Here is a 9901-nt window from a genome sequence, read left to right as displayed (position 1 = left end):
TTAGCTCCGAGCACTGGGAGCTGAGCCTGTCCACGCTAGCGCTTTAAAGCGCTCAAACTTGCTGTGCTCAGGAGGAGGGGGTTTGATTTTTCACAGCCCTGAGCCAGCAAGTTAAAGTGCTTTAACTTGCCAGTGTAGATAATCCCTGAGATTTAATTCAGTGAAACGTTTTACATAGATCCCCTCAGAAACAAAGAATCCCTTATCACTGTATCTCAATGCATAGAGTCTCTGAGCAGTTTCCCAAGTTGTCTTATCTGCTGCTGGGATTCCCTGAATTCCCTGAATTTTTAAATTTAATTTTTTCTTTTCATTTGAGAGCTCACCGAATTTCTGGCCTAGTGTCAAAACTTTGTTTTGAGTCAATCCACCAATGGCAATTGCATTTTTGCTACGGTTATTTTGCCTCAGTCTAGCCCTTAGTGTTTTTCTGCATGCCATTGTGTACAGCTTGATTCTCAAATATTCAATAAAGGCAGGATACTATGTCCTGTAATGTCTTTCTCCCTGGAAAAATATCTATTGTAATTTTTGCAGAAAATTAGAACTACTATCATGGGTCAGACCAATAGTCCACCTAATCTAGTATCCTGTCTTGTGACAGAGCCAATGCCAGGTGCTTCTAAGGGAATGATCAGACCAGGCAATGACTCAGTGAACCATCCCATTGTCCACTCCCAGCATCTGGCAGTCAAGGGACAGTTTAGGGACATGCAGAGTGTGGGCCTGCATCCCTGATTATCTTGGCTAATAGCCAATGTACTTATCCTGAGGGACTGATCTAATTCTTTGTTCAACCCATTCATAGTTTTGCCTTTCAAAATATAATGAACACACATCTACAACCCCAAGATACTTTTACAACTACAAGAATTCTAAAATCATGAGTTATACACCCTCGAGTTTAGAAATTTTAATAAATAAATATCTTTTTTTTTATGTGCCTCTTTGTTCCTGAGCCTGTAGGGCAGGGCCGCCCAGAGGATTCAGGGGGCCTGGGGTCTTCGGCGGCAGGACCCAGAGTTGAAGGACACCGCCACCCCCACGAGTCTTCGTGGCACTTTGGTGGCAGGTCCTGCAGTGGAAGGACTCCCCACCGTCGAATTGCCACTGAAGACCCGGAGCAGAAGAAGCTCCAGGGGCCTGGGCCCTGTGAGAGTTTTCTGGGGCTCCCGAAGCGAGTGAAATACCCCACTCCAAGGGCCCCAAAAAACTCTCATGGGGACCCCTGCGGGGCCTGGGGCAAATTGCCCCACTTGCCTCACCCTCGGGCATCCCTGCTGTAGGATGCAGTAAGGCCAGTTCCAATGCCTTGAGCCTGAACACCTGAATGAATCTTAGTCTACCCTCATACTTTCCTGTTACTTCTCCCAAACATTTAATATACCTAAGGCCATATCTACACTCTAAGTGTGGGTTAACTCAAGTTATGTCAGCACAGAGTCACTACGGTTATTATGCCAAGTATCAGGGTGTAGCCGTGTTAGTCTGCATCCACAAAAACAACAAGCACCTTTAAGGGAGCATCTTAAAGACCAAACAGGTCAGAGGGGAGGTTGTGGCCATGGGAGCCAACTTCTTATAATGCATTGTTAACTGCCCACTAATATCATATGTATCCCATACATAAACGTATACATAATGTTTACTTTTTTTTTTCTAAACCAGCAAACAAGTCTGGCCCACCTCACTGTCTGCCATCGCATACAGAATCATGGAGCTTGTGTGACTCTGCACTATTGTCATGAGCATTTGCACCCAAAGGTGCATACTCCTTTACTATTTGCAGAGCAGCAAACATACATGTGGGGTGTGAAATTATATTCTTTCTTTTTGAAAAAATGCTTATGATCTGGATATGACATAGCTAATATATTTTATGCAAGATGGCTGATGTGGAGTATCATTGCAAAGCTTAAGACTAATTGACTGTGTTTATCCAACCTGTATGCATGTAACACTTATATCTGAGGCTAGAAATATTGACCATATCTCTGTATTTCAAATGTGCTCTGTTGGATGAGGCCAGACAATGTTAGTGGCTTATTGACGGAGTGCACAAAGACATAAAGATTACCCCAGGAATTGTGTGCAATAGGAACCTCTGAATGATAGTGTTATACAATGGGAACTACTTGACCACAATCAGATACCTCTGCACAGTGGGTGCCGTTTGACCCAGGTCACAGCACAAGAGCCTTCCAGAAATTGGTGGGAAAAAAGAAAAGGTGGGCAATGACAACCTACAAGAACAACTGGGAACACCTGAAGTACAGAGACTGAACAGTGTGAAGTGATTGTTCCAGCAATCTGGATGATGGGAAGACAGATGCTTTAGCTCAGCTTAGCATACTGAGAACGAGAAGGATCTGACATTATCAACCACTGAAGAATAATCCAGGTGTGTATAATATATCTTGTGTCCCCATTATGCAGGCATAGACCTTTTTCTCACTGCTAATAACACTAATGAAAACAATACAAGACCAGATAAGTTTTAACAGTGAAGACAAAGGCTAAAGAAAATGTCTCAAAAATTAAATGAGAGCGCAGTGAGGTGACGTGTGAGTACCACAGTTTTGAGTGTAATTTTTGTGGTGAGACCTCTTTGCACCTTATGTGTGTGACACAGTGACAGAAGTGGAAGTCTGTGTAAAGCACAGTGGTAGATTTTCTGCCTGTGAGCTTGCTTTCCAAAGGAAATTAAGTATTTCACATACTATTTATAATGCTTTTCACTACTCTCAATGTTTTGTGTGCATTCAATGTTTTTTTTATTAATAGAATGTGTGGCCTACTATGCAGTGGAAAGGGACTACTAAAGATGGATTTTTAAATATTCAGTCTTTCATTAAGGTTTTTCATGCAATAGCCATGAAATTCCACTTGCAAAATGTTTTTTGAACACTCCTAAAATATAGGAATGTGGGGTTGGTTGTCTCTTCTCCAGAAATGTGTTTGGTATCAAGTGTTTGTCTAATGGGTATTTTGAAGATGGCGACTAAGTGTCACTTAAAATTTCTTGAGTAATAAACATGTCTATAAGGCTGTGACACTGGCCCTAAACCATGGTGGATTTGATTTAAATCAAATTGATTTAAATCATAATTTAAATCATTAGCAGGAAGACTCGATTTAATCATGGTTTTCTAGATAAAAGTGCATTCTTGTTGGTTGTTGTAGCCTTAATACATATTCCTCACAACTCAGAGTTAGATATAAGCTTCATTTTTAGAAGGTACACGCTATACATTTTTAAACAGTGATTTATTTAGAAAACCTTTAAGAGTAGTTTTACAGCTATATCAGAAAATGAATGTGTGACATTCTATACCTTGGGGGAGTGTGCTCTGTGTCCCTCATTTTCATATAATTGTGATCTTACATATAAAGCATGCTATGTAAGGTATCAGGGGAGAGGGTTAGGGTTAGGGTTACACACCAAACCTGGCCAAAGAAAAGTTTATGGCATATGGTTTTTGCTTTCAGCTTAACCTAGAAATATGCAAAAAATTGGGACTACAGCATAGCTTCACCAACCCATACCATCCACAAAGCAACGGACTAGCTGAAAACACAAACAAAACCATCAAAAGGTAATTTTAGGGCAGGGAAAATTACAGTATTAATAGAAAGGAGAATGCACTATGAGAGAAGCTACAAATTGCTTCAAACGTGTAGTGCATTGAAACTCAACTTGTCTTTTATTTAAAGTAAAAGGAATTATCCCACTGCACTAGGATGGCCTCTTTATGCCTTTTCGATTGCATACAATTTCTCTCAGTAAAGACAGTCCATTCCCTTTCCCCCATAAATAATCCGTCCCCATTTTTTACAGAGAATTGCTCAAGTTGGTTGATGACAGTGCGACTAATAGTGATGAATTTCTTGGTGACATTGTATTTTCTTTGAGAACAAAACCAAACGTAACAACCAAATTGTCACCCTATCGACTACTGTATGGCTTTGAGGCAAGATTCCCAGATCAGATATCAGACAACTACATGGTAAGTGTCCTTCAGCTTTCAGGTGCATATGTTATTCTGCGATGGTTCTTTTTACAAACACAACTCCTTCTCCATTTGTTTCCAAAGCCAACAGATTTTAAGGAACTTGATGAATAATACTACAAAGAGAACATCATGAAAATTGAAGTTAGATGTGATGTTGAAACTAAACTGGCTATTAATAATATTTCAAAAGCACAAGAAAAGCAACAAAGACAGTATGCCAAAACTAAGACTCGTAAACATGGGGAAATAACATTCAAGGTTGGTGACACTGTCATGTTACTGAATGCGAGAAGGAAAACAAGAAAGGAGGGGCAGCTACAACCTACCTAGGTGGGATCATACAAACTGCCTCTGTAGAGGGCAAAAGAGTTAAATTAGAAAACAAGTTAAGGAAAGGTTTAGCAAAGTTGTACAGTATCTCCCAACTAAAAGTATTTAAAAAGCCTCCAAAATTAGGTGAGGAAAACATATCACAGAGAAATATGGAAAAGGAAACTGCTGTGGATGACACTGTGAAAACCTCAGAGGTCAGAGAAATGGGAGGGAATGTATCTAACAAGCCTCACAACAGTCAAGTGGAAGTCACACAGACAGAAAAGGAGGAATGTGTAGTGTCAAGAGTTTCAAGCAGTCATCCAGCTGATTTTGATGACATGGTTGCGGAGGATGATGAAGACAGTGAATGGTTTCTCAAAGGTATTGTTTACCACACTGCTGTTTTTAAAGAATTTGTTGACACACTTCCATTTATCAAGCATGTCAATGGTTTCCATGTAGGAATGGAATGTTTGCTTGCAAAAATAATTTCTGTATCTCTTTTGTACACTACACCACACAAGAGAAGTGGGAAGCACACCAACTTCTATCTAACACCTGGTGATAGATCCAGAGGGGTGAAAAGATCTGCTGCTGAAATCAGAATTGTAGCTGACCTATTTACTCTTGAGTTAATAGGGCAGGGGAAAGTTGAGAGGACAAACTGGAGGCACACAAGGTTATGTAATTTGCCAAAGGTTACACAGCAAGTCAATGGAAATCCTGGCTCTCATTTCCCTGTACTTTTCTTCAGAATCCCGAATTATAAAATTTCTGGTAAATTCTCAAAAGGCCTGCTCAGTGTAATCTCTCTGGTATATTCCCCCACTATATTTCCAGCAGCAGCAGCTGTTATCTGGCAGGTTAATCAGCTGAAACTCTCATCTTTCCAAATATCATCTTGTGTGTATTTTGTGTGGTGCTGAGTGAAAGAAGTCAGATGAAGGTAGGGAGTGTGACTGGGCTGGGCACATGCAGAGTTTAGCAGAAAGCTCTTCTAACAAGAGAGAGATCTGTGTGATACTTGTTCACATCGCATTTTGTCAGCTGCAGTATTCAGCATTAGTTTCTTTTGCTCCTAATAAAAATAGCAGGGCAGGTTTGATTATTGTGCTAGGCCAGGATTTTCAAAATATGCATTGCAGCTTGTAAGGGAAAGCCACTAGCTGGTCACGAGACACTGTTTACCTGAGCATCCACACGTAAGGCCCTTCACAGCTCTCAGAAACTGCTAATGGTAAGAATTCACTATCTCTCTGCTACAGGTTGCAAATTGCTACAGATTGCAATCTCACATCCCTATGGTATGAGAAACTGCTATCTGTAGGAATTCGCTTCATCACATATATCGCAGTGTTACAGGTAGCAGTGTTACAGGTAGCACATCTCTACAGGTGCAGTTTCTTACACATGTATCTGTCAGAAACTGCTATCTGTAGACATATGCTTCATCATATATATCACAGTATTACAGGTAGCACATCCCTACAGGTTGCAGTTTCTGACAGACACGTGTGTAAGAAACTGCAACCTGTAGGGATGTGCTACCTGTAACACTGCAATATATGTGACGAAGCGAATTTCTGTGTATGTGTGAAAATGCTATCTGTAGGACCGGTCTATCTTGCCCTTAGTAAGGCTTTTGATACTGTCTCCCATGACCTTCTCATAAACAAACTATGGAAATGCAGCCTAGATGGAGCTAAAATAAGATGGGTGCAAAACTAGTTGGAAAACAGTTCCAACAGTAGTTATCAGTGATTCACAGGCTGAAAGGGCATAACGAGTGGGGTTCTCCAGGGATCAGTTCTGGATAATTTCTTTTCCAAATCTTAATGATTGAGATAGTGGCATACAGAGTACAATTATCAAATTTGTGAATGATAACAAGCTGCATGCATACAAAATGGGAAACGACTTCCTAGGAAGGAGTACTGCAGAAAGGGATCTGGACCACAAGTTGATTATGAGTAGTCTGGAAAGGGATCTATGCAAAAAAACAGAACATCACCCTGGGATATCTGCTCTATTCTGCGCTGATTAGGCATCAACTTGTGTATTGTGTCCAGTTCTGGGCACCACATTTCAGGAAAGATGTGGACAAATTGGAGAGAGTCCAGAGAAGAGAAAATAAATTAAGGTCTAGAAAACACAAACTATAAGGGAAGAAGCATCTTTTTCCAAAAGCTGTTTCTTACAATCTATACGTATAAATAACTGCTACAGATAGCACATTTCTACACGTAGCAATTTCACATAGATTACAGTGCAAGAAACTGCTACCTGTAGGCATTTGCTACATCAGGTAGCAGTTTACTACAATAGCAATTTCTTACAATCCATTACGTATCAGTAACTGCTACCAGTAGCACATTCCTACAAGGAACAGTTTAATACACTACACCTGGCGAGAAAGTGACTCTGCCCTGGGGAACCTGGGAGAAGCCTCGGAGCTGCCTCATCCCCAGTGGAGCTACTGCAGGATCTGCCCTGGCCCCTCTGGGATGCTTGGGCAGAGCCTGTGGCCCAGCGGGGGGTCCCTGTGGGGGGAAGGGGGGTGTCGGGCAGGGAGGGAAGAAGCCGGAGTTGTGAGGGGGGGAAGATCAGTGGGACGCAGGGCGGGGAGGTTGAACTGTCTCTGTGCAGCCAGAAAATTCCTGGGAGGGGGAGTGGCTGGCAGGGGAAGGAGGGAGGGGAGTTAATTGGATCCTGTCCCTGTTTGTGCCACTTGCCTCTTGCCCCCTGATACAAATTCTCTCTAGTTCTGCCCTTTGTCTCGCTTGGTGTCTCACATGGGGCTATGAAATCTGGGGAGATTTCTCCCCCCCGGGCCAGATTAACTTTTTCTGGCCCCGGCGCCAAACATTTTTGTGGGCCCCCATTGGGGAAGGGATGGGAGGTCCGCAGAGCGAGGGGCCGGTTGGGGGCAATGAGGCACAGTGCAATGAGTGGCCCCACTCAGCCCAGCACAAGGGTCCTGTTTATAAACTCAAAACTGCTAGACTCACCCTGCCCCCTCCCAGTCCTGTGCTGCCAGCTTGCCCCTTCCACACTGCCCCAGTGCCCTGCCCTTATACCCGCACCCTCTCACTGAGAGACTTCCCCCACAGGTCCCTATGCCCAGCACCCCTGCCTAGAGACCCTTCCCACTGACCTCCCATCACAACTGCCCAGCACCCTGCACACCATACCCCCTGCCCAGCACCCCCACTCACAGATCCTCTACTGCCCAGCACCCCCTTCACAGTCCCACCATCACAGCTGTACAGTGAATATTCCTGAGAGAATCCAGCATCAAATTCTGTGCATAGTATTTTAAAATTCTGTGGTTTTTTGTTTTGTTTTACAATAAATAAATATGGAAGCTCCACCATGGCAGTGGGGAGCACAGGCCACTGGCTGCATGGAGGTGGGAGAATACCTTGCAGCCTCCTCTGGCCCCCTGGGACAGGGACTTGGTGGTGAGGCTAAACCTGACCCTAACACAGAACAAGGGCCATTCCTGACACAGAACCACCATGGGGCCCTGCCCCTTTTGCACCAGGCACACCAGATGTGAGCAGGGAGGCTCAGCCCGGCAGCAGGATCCAAGTGCAGAGGGACTTAGTGTGGGGGTATCCAGATGGGGGTAAGAGGGTTCTGTGGGGGGGGGTAAGAAGGTTCTGTGGGGGGCAGTCTGGGTGCAGGCAGCTCAGTGGGGGATCTGGATGCACAGGGAGGTGCCAGGTGCAGGGGCAACGGGAGTCTGCAGGGGGGACCAAGTGAGAGTGGTTGGAGCTCAGTGGGTGAGGGGGAGTTTGGGTGCATGGGTTCATTTGGGTGGGGGTCTAAGTGTAGGTGGTTGGGGCTCAGTGGGGAGGGTGTCTGGGGGATTCATTGGGGTGGTACAGATGCAGGGGAGGTGGGGCTTGTCAGGGTGAGAGTTTGATGGGCTTATTTAACAGGGGAGCCCCAGCTGCTGCCAAGGGGATCCACATGCTGGGGCTGGGCCTCTGCTTCCCCTATCCCAGGGATCTGCAACCTTCGGCCTGCTAGGGTAAGCCCCCTGGTGGGACAGTTTGTTCACTTACAACGTCTGCAGGTTGGCTAATCGTGGCTCCCACTGGCCGGGTTTGCTGCTCCAGGCCAATGGGGGCTGCGAGGAGCCACAGCCAGCACATCCCTTGGCCTCTGCCCTTCCCCAAGGCCCTGCCCCTGCCCCTTCTCTGCCTCCTCTCCCAAGCAGTGAGCATCCTGAGGCTCCGCTCTTCCCCCTCCCTCCTGCTGGCAAACAGCTGATCGGCAGCAGGGAGTGGGAGGGCGGGAACGCAGCAAGCTATGAGAAGAGGCAGGGGACGGGGACCTTGGCTGCCCTACTGCAGCAGGAGCTTCAGTGCCAACAGCACCAAGCTTCTGTCCCGCACAGGAGAAAATGGGAGGTGAGGAAGAGTGGGCTTGGCCGGGGCCCCGCCGGAGTGTGGTCCTGGCACCAGTGGCACCATGATAAATCCGCTAATGCACCTTTCCCCTCAAATGATCACCTCTCTCTTCTCTCCTGATTTCCCCCTGTTCTCTCCATAATTCTCAAATGTCAATTTAAAATCTCTCCGATGTGGGGGATTTTCCCACCCATTCTATCTGCAGCGATTTGTCCTTGTTAAGGTGGGAAATTGTTGCCCTGAGTCAATCCCGAAAACATGGCTGCCCTGGAGTGGGGATGGGATGAGATGCCTGTTCTCTGCCAGTGTGGGGAAGGGAGGAGCACTTGTCCCCCGTGGGGACTGCCCAGATCCTGTTTGCCAATCCCACTTGCTGCCCCAAAATGTCAACATAGTTGCCCTCAGTTACCAGTCGCCTGCCCATCCCCCACTGCTTTCCCCTTCCCTCATTCAGGGACCTTCCAGCTCCCTCTGCCTTGTCCTCTTTAATCAGCTCCTCAAAAGGTTCTCTGCTGCCCATGTGAATGGTGGCAGTTGGGGGGACCATCACTTTGTGTTTATGTATTGGACAGTCATATAAAATCCAGTCTAACAGTCCCCCTTTTCCACTAGTTAATACCAATAGAAAATCCCCTCTGATCTTGGTGTGTTTCTCTCATGTTATCAGTTGCGTAGTTAGTGACACATATTCTCTGCAAATCTCAAAGATTGATATAAAATATCCTACACATTTGCCCCACTTTTTCTCTAGTTGTCTATTTCTAACTGAATATGCCCTGAGATTTTTCCCGGTCTGTCTAATTATAAAATATTAAGAAAATCTCAGATTTACACCTTTTCTCAGCTTCTTGAACATGGATTGAAAATGTTTGCAAATGTTGCCCATTTCCTCTGTATTCATTTGTCTAATATTTATGTGAAACACACTGAGATTTTATCTATCAACAACTGATATAAAATCCCTCTGATTTTCCACTTTTCTCTCTATAATTTGCAAAAATGGATCCAAAATCCCTCAGATTTCCACCCTTTCTCTTTCATTTCTGAACATTGATCTCATATCTCAGGTTTTCCCTCTTTCTATGTATTATAAAATGTCAATTAAAAATCCTCTCAGGTTTGGGGCTGTTCCCCATGTTTCTAAATCCCAGCAAC

General features: G+C 44.8%; 1 protein-coding gene across 1 annotated transcript in view; it reads left to right on the top strand.

The window, feature by feature from the left end:
- LOC127036682 (zinc finger protein 436-like) overlaps positions 1-9901 on the top strand; it is a 155280-nt gene that overhangs the window by 83227 nt on the left and 62152 nt on the right. The window lies entirely within an intron of this gene.

Source organism: Gopherus flavomarginatus, chromosome 18 (genome assembly GCF_025201925.1).
Source record: "Gopherus flavomarginatus isolate rGopFla2 chromosome 18, rGopFla2.mat.asm, whole genome shotgun sequence".
In the NCBI taxonomy this organism is placed as follows: Eukaryota; Metazoa; Chordata; order Testudines; family Testudinidae; genus Gopherus; species Gopherus flavomarginatus.
The sequence above is the reverse complement of the archived record's forward strand: the minus strand, read 5'-3'. Positions and strand labels throughout refer to the sequence as shown.